Below are 11,181 nucleotides of genomic sequence, written 5' to 3' on the forward strand. Positions count from 1 at the left end.
TTTTGAATAATTTATGCAAACGCAAAATGCGGCAGAAAGTTTCGCATACTGAAATGTAAAACGTATGCAACAGCATTTTAAAACTCTTTATTGTCAAATCTCGTTTGAGAGAGCATAATTTGCATTAATGGACACATAAACAATGTTAGAATAAACGTTCGTATTTCTCGAGATTCTTGTCGTTCGTCACTTTTGAGAGCTAGCTAGTAATCTTTCCGCTAAACAGTGCCCGACCCGAAGGCACTTGTCGCTATTGTTTTCTCGTTGACTAGCAGCGTAATATAAAACGTATTAAGATCATACGTTTGTTCAAGCAAAAAAGAAAACATATTCTATTCATGTAACCCGTCTCCGTAACGTAAAAAAGACCTACGCGTCGTTCTTTTCTCACGCATCTTTTTTCCCTGATCGATCAGTAATCGGAAATAAATATAAATAGCAATCTCGCGCAGCGTATTTGATATACATATACAGTAATTGAAGCGATTACGCTTAATTTTTCACTTATCCCTTTACTCTAGTATATATAAAACAAAATTGTCTTCTTGAAAGTATCAGATATGGAAATCGAACGTTCATGTATTTGATTTCGACAGCGACCAATTTCTTTGAGCGGATTTTCATTCACCTAATTCTTATGAAGCAACGTTACGGCAATCTATAATCCGATTCTTCAGCGATTACGTCAGGCCAAACATTGTTTTAGTTATGTCGATTTCTTACGATAAAGAGAAATCCGCCTGCGCCGTTGAAGTTATTTCGAGCCGACTCAAACAAATAATAACGACTTACCCGCACGGTCTTTACAGAATAGACATATACCGGCGTCCGTCACGCATCGTGACGTTAGAACCAGCCAGGTATCTCAGGGATAACGTTACTCGGTAGTACAGTGCATCTATACTGTCCTGTAATTGCCATTAAGAAGAGACCGAACAAATCGATTAAAACTTCTTTACAAATATAATATGAAAATCGCATTAAAATTTTTTATCAAAACTAAGAAAATTAAGATGAAAGAAAAGCATCAAATCGCTAAATTCTATTTTTTTCATATTTAAGTTCTTTAATAAATATAATTTAAACTTGTACAAATTGCTTATTTGTATATTTATAATTTTTGCACAGTAGAATGATAATTGCGCATTATAAAATATCGTCGAGATGAAACATACAAGATATTTGCAACCAATAGACGTATGAAGTTAAAGTCATTCGTCATTAGCGTACAATGAAAGTACAATAGTCTTTTTTCCTTTCGATAAGCGCGTGTATCATATGGAAATTTACGTAACGACGTGCCGTGCTACCTGTCGTCTTGTTGCAACGATATTTACTGTGAAAAGCGAATGAAGACGCTGCTGCATGCAACAAATTGGATATAGCCGACATGAAGAAGTTAACAACTCGCACACGAGCCAACTCGAGCGTGTACGGAGTATACGCTTCGTTTCGCTGAAATAATAACGAAGATCCCCAGACCCGGCTCGTGTCGTCACGGTGTAAGCAGGAATTTCTTGCTCTCCTTTCCTTTATATTTTCACCCAAAATTACAAAAAAAGTTCCCGCAAATGTCGACCGCGCGCGGACGAAACTCCGCGAGTGTACGAAATTAATACAAAAGACGTGTACCTACAACTCGGAAGACTTGGAATTGAATTTCGCAAAAAGCTGCGCCTTCGTTGCGCGAATTGACTATTTAAAATACCGTACTCGTGCGATATGTACATAATAGTAGTTTCGAAAAACTAAAATCATCCGTTTTAATTAACGTTCATTTGTGTTATCTGTATATATATATCACGATTTCTCGTTTATCAATTCGTGTAAGTCAACTGGAGGCAGTCCAATTTTTACAATCATCTTTTACCGATCCGTCCTCTATTTTTAATTTTTAAATCTTGTTCTAGAAAATTGGTTGGGTTCGAATCTCTGGACGAGTATCGCGATTACGTGACACACGCGATGGTGACACGGCTCCTCAAGGGCTATGGGTACGGCGAATTGCTCAGCTCGCGCAAGAAACGTCCTACACGTGAAACTAGTCGATTTTATACGTCAGTTTCAAACGCCTGACAACGATTGACAAATCAACGATCCGGCAATGCCGATCGCGCCCGCGCATGAAAATGCATAGGCAATAGCGACAAAAACTTCGTTAAGGCCATGCACCGACTCAAGGAGCGTAAAATGTGGCACGTTACACTATGCAATACGTGACAATCTATCGCTCGTTGTTACGACATCAGTAAAGTATCTTGATAACAAATAATCACATTATTTTTCCTTCTTTTTTTTCGTTCTTATTGGTTTAAAGCTAACTTATCTAATACGAATCTTATCGCTAAAATTAATAATTTAGCATTTTAGGCTCTGTTTTTTTTGTTATTTTTTCGCAAATCTAAGTACTATTTTTGTAGCCCCTTTTTTCTAAGTTATGTTCTTTGTTATTTACTCCAATTATTTATGCATTATAAAAATATTTCAGCAAACGTGAAAAGATTAAAAAAACAGACACATACGTGTCAAAAATGATACTAAAAATAATTTTCTTTTAATTCAAGACTTCAACAAAAAGTACTTTTAAGTCAATTAATTACAATGGGAAAGAATATAAAACGCGTTAAACGATAGCATTCTGCAACGTTGCTAACAATTAATCGTAACTATCTGCTTTTGTAAATATAACACTAGTTACAAGTGTCTCAGAGAAATTTCTCTGAGAACCGTGCAACCGCATCAAGACAATGCCGTGGTTCCCGTGGATTATAAATACACGAATCAAACCGTGCATTAACATACATCTTGCCACAATTACACGCGTTTCTTTATTATTACACGTCGAAAAACTTTCGCTGCGTAGACATTTTTATTTCCTGCCAATTTTCACGGAGCGCTCGTTACATCTTGCGACTTTTTCTCATGCACTTCTCTGACATATCCGGTTTACGATTCGGGAAAGAAGAGATCAAAATTATTGCGGCAGTTATCGTCGCGAAACAAGAGTAATCTACGACAATTCTGCGGGCGCGTATTTTGCTCAAACGATCGAACGATCGTAGCTGTCGAATAATAATTAATTTTTTGAGAATGTATAAACAACGCGAATAAATTGTCATGTCAGGCAATACGCCGATAATGCGAAAACGAGAACGGGATACCCATTATTGGGCCATTTGTCGAAATGAATTTCCACCGTATAGTCATGAAACGCAGCAATCGTGTCAATATGACGTCTCGCGTAATTGTTTGTCCCCGTTAATGCGGACCGCGCAAATGAAGCGTGCAAATCCCCGACCGGGAGAGAATTCCCTGCGGCGTGTATAATTAATAACGCCCGGCGCTGGTATCTTTTGTATCCTTTATGAGCGCCGTTGCGTAATGGCGCATCGATTAATCGGACTCGTGATTTCGCCCGATCCCCCGCGAGATCTTCCGCGAGATCCGCGCGCGTACGTACGCACGAGCGTTTAACGTTGCATTTATCATATCCGCGCTACGGCTTAATTAATAATTCAATGTCACGCCGTAAACGTAAACGCGAACGCGCGGATGTTTCAATGTAAAGAGATGCAAAGAGAAAGAAAGATCGTTCGCCCGACGTTGCACAAAGGCGCCTAATTTAGCTGAAATTCCCGCCGCATCGTCATTATCCCGCGACTGCGGTGCACCTCGTCGATCATTTAACGGCGGCCATTATTGCGCCGGTGCATCAATTAACTACATTCGTGCTTCTCCTGTGGCTTTATACGTACATACATATATTACTATATATACACACAGATAACAGAGAGGAGAGAGAAAAAGAGAGAAAGGTTTCTGTGTCGAGGCGCGCGAGTAAGTCCCTTGAGCAAAATATAATATATTCTCGTTCGGTGTGCCCTGTGCCCCCATCGATACTGTGCTTGCCGTGAAATTTGCGGAAGCACTGATAATCTTCCCCAATTTACTTGTTTTGAATGATGATTTATCTACGAGCGTGACTCTCCCACAACTTTCATTACAACAGGATGGAATATTTTGTCATTTTATAACGTTACATTGGATGTTTGTGCACGAGAGAAATGTTTTTTATACAACTTTGAAAAATATTTTCAATCGGAGTCGTACGGTTTTGGAAGGCACAGTTTGTTTAAATTATACAAAGTTATCCAAAGTAACTCCAAAGTAGTAAGATAAAGAAAGCAAGGGAGGGAGAAAGGGAGAGAGAAAAGAAACTGTCCTCTACGTGTTGAGTGAATATTTACTTTATTGTTAAATATTATCAATTTTTATTATTTTATAATAATTATTGATAATTACATAGTGGATTAAATGGGAACGATCGATAATACGAACGAACGGATCACTAGAAACCATCGTAAATTACTTGTACGTTCCGAGGATTCGTGTGTGCTGCACCCAATGACACCATTGATCGACATGTGCCCCGCCCGAATGAGCTAATGACTCATGGAAGGTTATTCATATCCATGATTTTGAAAACTAGAGCGAAGCCTGTTTCCGTATCGGCGAATGGCAATTCGCAATTGACACGAGGCCGAAAGGGGTCACTGTTATAAAAGACGCGAAAGAGGGTGGCGAAGGGCGTTAAAAGCCGACGCACGCGTGAGTTGGATCGTTGTGAACGTAAATAGCAAGAGATCGAGAATAGAGAATTCCGATCGTCGCGCGTCGCGTCGATGAGAAGAAATGAAAGAAAAGCTAAAAATAAGCATATTTTCTTATGCAGACTTTACGCAGGCGAATAGTTCGATGGGTGGGAATTTGCGTCACGAGGCTCGCATATAAATCCACGGGATAGACATTTACTTCACTTATCACCTGCTACCTTCGTGAAACGCTATCCCTTTGATATCGCTTTACACGCTACGTGATTATCAAAGTGGATCGTGTACGCCTCGCTCCGTGGGCGCGTATGCGCGTAATATATATATATATATATATATATATATATATATATATATATATATGTCAATATGTGTGTATTCCTTCGATGCGACAGTCCAATATGAAATCGTCGATAATTACGACATGCCTCGATTTACCTAATCGAAAACAAACTCTTCTCTTCACAAGTATAATTTTACGCGCGTCTATTTTTTAAACAACATTATTGCTCATTAAAGAAATTAGAAAATATTTTCTTGTAAATTCTCCTAAATATTTAATAACTTGATAACCCTCGACGAGAATATATCTTCGAAATAGCAGATAATTGCACGGTTTATTCCGCTGATCAATATTATTGAGTTTTATTAGTTTCTGCATATTGGCTATATAGGCAACCTTCCGGCGCACGTAAAGCCGTATTAATGTTAATTGGCAATCATTTCGCGTTAGTGTTTCGCCTCGCGTGCGTGCCGAACGGCGTATTATCTATGTACCATGTTCTAGAAATAAATATCGCACACGAGGTCCCTCGTAATAATCATATTCACATACTGTTAGACAGGTAAATCAAAATCAGATGTACAATTTACTGTGTTCATTTAAAGGAGCTCATATATAGATGCCTACCGTAATACCCGATAATTTGGATCTTTATAAAGTTACATTTGCAATAATTGTACAAGTAAATGTTCTCTGCGTTGTAACAAAAATTGGTGGTTTTGCGGCTGGATTCTGAAAATAATTTAACAATAATAAGTTGCACATTACGGCCTTCCTGTTTCGCAGATTCCAGACAATTACGTATAAAGTTACGTTTTTGTTATCTCAGATTTGTCTCTATATTTTATATGTTTGAGGCATGTTTTCTCAATCCACGTCCATATAGACGCGTCGCGGATCATGAGGCAGGTAGCACCGGCGGATAGACAGAGAGGCGCGAAGTGTCAGCTGCGACGTCCCTCCTCGGGAAGAAAAGGCAAGGCCCAAGAGGGGATAACCATGAGAAGAGTTATCCTTGCTTGCGTCATCCACCTGCCGCGCGCGGTATCCGCGTCCGGTACCGTTTCAAGTGTCCGCTGCTCCTCCCGAGCTTCGGAGGATGACACTTTCGCGCCTAATCGCCCATAACTCGATGATCTTGCTAATTAATTTCGCTCCTTTCCTCTTCCAGAGAGGCGGACGTTGCTTATCGGGCGATATTAGTTTCAGCAAAACGAATCACGACGGTTATTTCTCCGTTATTGTTGAGAGATCCCATCGGATCCTTCGGTTGCATCGAGGTGGCAAGTACGAAATGCCAACGCTGCATATTCGCATTCGAGAATATTATTCAAAGTTACGCAAGAGCTCGACAAAGCTCTCGTTAACGAGATCCGATCATTCAATGATACACGATTTCAATAGAATATATCTCAGAAGGAGTGCGACATACTTTACACATTCGCATAAGAGGAGGTAGAAGTAGAAATATACAAAGTGTTTCGGTATTTCTTCTTCTTCAATTCTAATAACGTTGTAACTGTTTATAATTCTTATAAAAACGATAGTTACATTAAGAGATTTGAAAATTAAACTTTTATATCTCATCAATATCAAGCTTGTCGAGTTTTACAATACTTAACATTGTAAAATTTTTATAAATTATTTTCTTATATAAATATCTAATTATTTTTAAATTATTTGTAACTTGTAATATAATGCAATAGTTGTATGTAATAAAACTCTTAGATACAATATAATTGAATACTTTTTAATACTCTTTTAAATATAACAATTTTGTTTGCTCAGGATTGTAAAACATTTTATTGCAAACAGCTCATTAAATAAATATTGCAACGTTATATAGAAATAAGTACAGGTATATGTTAAGAGAGAGATAATATTACAGAGTATTACAAAGTATTACAGAGTTAAATCGCTAGTCTGAGAAGGGAGCAAGGTGTGATCTTTCACAAAAATCGAGACGGTCGGACGGGAAGGTTAACGCGAACGGCACAAGACGGAGGTGACATGGTCACGGATTGGCCTAGGCCCTAAGGTTACGACTTAGCTTTGCAGCCGGGCTTTCTAACACGGTCGTGTCGGTCGTTGGTCGGTGTCGGTGTCGGTGGTAGTTCTATCTCGGCCATTGGCAAATCGAAGGAGTCCAATGCGCAGATAACGCGGCCGCTTCGTGCGGCTGATGGTCTCATTGCATGGCATGAGAAGGTGGTGGTGAATGCGCGACGGCAATGCCGATGCTGAAAAACGGTGGAGAAGGAAGTGAACAACTTTCACGCGACACCACCGACGACGACGACGACGACGACGACGACGTGGACGATGAGCTTCTTCGTATCGGAATGCTATACTGCGTCAGTGTCGGAGTTGGCGAGGGAGCAGAAACTTACGACCGTTATATCCCCTTAATCCCTTCGAACCCTTGCGTTTGATCGTCGGATTTCCTAGATAGGGAGAGAGTAGTCAGGACGCGATAAATGATCACTTGAGGGAAACATTGTTGGATGAATAATCTTTTCTCACTCAAGATAAATTTTTTTCTTGGAATAAAGTAAGATTAAATAATAAGAAAAGAAACAAATTAAATTTTGCTCATTATGTTATAAAGTTTTCAGAAACCAATCCGTTGTTAAAGAAAAAACTATTAGCGATAAATTTTATTTAATGATATCAATGTTTTGTTTTCTTTGAACGATTTCTATTAAAAATATATAACTGTAATAGAGAATATCCTTTTTGGATTCTCTGCTGCTTGTTCGGAATCGTTTCTGAACTATAATAGTGACCTCCGTTTCTGTAGCGAGGATTCGAGGAGTCGCGCGGAATCAGGTTTTCTCCCAATTGGAGCGATTAAATCTAAGCAACACGGGATACCCCTTCTTCTTCCGGCGTTTAAGTTCCTTCGGCGTCTGATAGACGTCCCTCGTCGTACAAGAGGAGCGGACGAAGCGAGATGCCCCATACACGCATCGCTAATTATTATATTAGGGATCCCGCGCCGCCGGGATCTCCGCGTGCTCTCCTGATTCTTCATTTTTCTTCTTACGCAAAGTAGACGCTTCCCTTCGATCCGTGATCTCGCATGCACAGCCGGACGGGACGGACGGATGTTAGAATCCCTTCGCACCTGAAAGGGTCAAACAGATGTTCTCGTAAACAGGTGAATCTCGGATACCGAGGCAAGATCTCGAGGCAATGTCGAAATAAGCGGCCAAGCTTCCTGCTCTTACGTCACAAGGCAGATCGTATGGAAAATAAAACTTTTTGTTCGCGCTAACCGTCATAAAAATTGATTAAAACAAAAATAGTCGCTGATTAAAAAAAGGATACGATATGTAGATTCCTTTTTCAATTTAGGAAGATATGTTCAGAAAATCGATGATAATATTCTGTTCGTAATAGACACATTTCACGTTTTACTTCTACATTTTTGTTTCCCCCCTCTAATCTAAATACATTTTATCTCAAATGTGTAAAAAAGTATAGCTAACAGAATAGAATCATGTCGTGTACGTTATACGCTCTGTTCTGGGATGCAGATTTTTGTTAGAATAAAAGCCCGGCTGTGTCTCGCGGACGAGGCAATTTCCCCTTAATCGGCGTGTTTACGAAGATTAGGTATATGCTCTAGAATCGTGCGCCTGCGGAGCCTAATGATTAGCCTAATGGGAAATCCGGGTCTGCTCTCTCCCTACAGCGCGGGGTCACGGAGTTAGTCAGGTGAATTCTTTTACTCTAAAGTAGTCAACCTCCAGAGATTACTTTGTTCGAGAGATGGCAGCTACCAGCCGAGATTTCACCAGATCGAGAACGAGAGAGAGAGAAAGGGAGAGAGGGAGAGAAAAAAGCAGACGGACAAAGAGAAAGAGAGACAGGGACGTGTCTGATTATTGGCAAAATTTAACCGTGTTAATTTGCGACGAAGCTTATCAAGGGGAATTGTAGCCTGTTATATATTAGTACTGTTTAATAGGAAGTCTTAACGCGAAACTGCGCTTTGTTTAATAAAGAGTTACGTAAAGCACTCATATTTTTCTGCTGCCCACTCGAGTGCTATTGAATCAATCTGTGAGTGGGAACCATGAATCGTGGATAATCATTATTATTATTTTTCTTCACTCAATGCTGAGAGTCTGCAAATATTCCGCTTTCTAATATCTAAAATAAAATAAAATGACAAGTAGAATAGACAATCGTCATTCACGCTTATTTTGTCCTGTAATTTCCAGCAGCCATAAAAAGATATGAATTGAACGAACAAATAAAATTACCCAAAAAACTAAAGTGGAAAGACACAGCGGAGCGAAGAAATTCGCTCGCGGCATTTTCCAAGGAAAATAACCGGATGAGCTCGTCGCGCTTGTGCTTAAAGTGCGCGACAGTGCAAAAAGGAAACCCGCCGTGGGGAAAAAGAAAATTGCAGCGTGCAAACACAATGAGAGTGGGATAAATATAAGCGTAGTCTTTAATACGGGGAACGCGCGGGAAGAGAAAGAGAGATACACAGGCGGCATGGCGGCACAACGACGTCACCCGCAATATCGTTACCTCTGTGGCGCATTTACTGCGTGGCGAAGGACGAGCCTTTACGTATCATCGATTTCCACCGTGAGAGGAAAAACGGCAGTCGTGCGAGGCGATTGAAGATAAAAATCGATTGTTGTCCCTGAGCGGACAGATCGAATCACGCATACGCGTACGCCGCGCCGCGCGTTCAATTCAATGATTTCGCAAACGAGATTTACGGCACTATGACTAATCTCATGGACAAGACTACGAGATATAGAATGTTTCTTGGGATTAGTGAATGGGAAGTCACGGATGTACTGAGTCGCGTCGGGATATATATTTATCTTCGTAGCTCGGAACTCGATTCTTTTTTCATCGTTTAAAATTATTTTAATTTCTATTTATTAACATTTTGGTCTCGTGTTAGGATTCGTTTAAAGTTAAGCAAAAAAAAAGCTTCGTTGACTTTCCTGAACACAACACATAAACCGTGTACAAAACGGAATAAAATCAAGATATTATGCGCGGCGTAAATTCGCGCATAATATAAATATAAAGGATCGTGACGAACGTATTGTCGCTCGGTCGAGTCGCCCGCTCGTCGCCGTCACAATCGGACGATTACGTTGCACGATGAGGAATCGATCGGTGCCATCGAGAGGCAAAGTCGCGGACAATAACGGCGCTGTCGAAGGTGGAGAGTTACGACGGGGCGGCGAGTTCCTTGCTCGCGCGCCCACCCTCGGCGTCGGCGTCCAGACACTCGCTGGAGGCACTCGAATCGGAGTTTCAATTTTATAGTCAAGCGGAATTAATCCTAAGTAGAAGTACGTAATCGTGACGTATCGGATTTACAAGGGTTAAACGATGAAAAAAAGTAAAATAATGAAAGACTTGACCTTAAACAATTAATAATCTGTATTATAGATTAGAGCCATATTATTTATAATAATAGCGCAATTTATGCGAGATAAGTCGAGGTAAATCGCAAAATAATTTGATTGCGGCTAATTACGATTCAAGGCTGATTTTTCGCTTATTTAACGGATCCTGTTAAGGCAACGGAGTAATCTCGCCTCACCTTCAATTGCCGCATCATCATCGTCGTCACTGCAGTCAGTTCGAGGTAGTCATCATGCGCCCTGGCGATCTCGTGCGTCCTATATGCATTGGCGACTGAGCGTCCTTACGTAATGCGACGACGTGACGATAGTTTATTCATGTAACAGGCATGGCCGATTCCGCAACCAGTTCCGGCGCGATGGCCACTCCGACCACTCCGTATAGTAATGAGCTGAAGAGACAAGAGACCGTGGTAAAACAACCTCGATACAATCTTAATTTCTATATATTGTTATATCATAGACGCAAAATTATGATAATAATCGAAATTTTTATTATTTATGTTCTTGACAATTTCGATTCAATCAAATTCGATAGAAACTACCTGCATTCCCTTAGTTCAGTCTCTAATATCTATTATATCTAATTCTGCGAAAATACATAAGATTTTCACGTGCACCTAGAATATTTTATGATATAATTTCACGTAATATAACATACTTTCAAATAACGTAACGTACTTAATAATACCTCGATAAAGGCATTAACATGGATCTCGATGGAATCATGGGATTAATGAATCGTGATAAGCGAAACTCGAGCTGCGTTCACAGAAACCGTAATAATCCCGTAAATGCGAAAGTGGCGTTGAAAAAAGCAGACTTTGGAGAAAATGGCGTTACGAAAAAATCACGGGCCGTGTTATCGTCGGCCATT

This window comes from Temnothorax curvispinosus, unplaced genomic scaffold, assembly GCF_003070985.1.
Source record: "Temnothorax curvispinosus isolate PA1 unplaced genomic scaffold, ASM307098v1 QBEX01003901.1, whole genome shotgun sequence".
In the NCBI taxonomy this organism is placed as follows: domain Eukaryota; kingdom Metazoa; phylum Arthropoda; class Insecta; order Hymenoptera; family Formicidae; genus Temnothorax; species Temnothorax curvispinosus.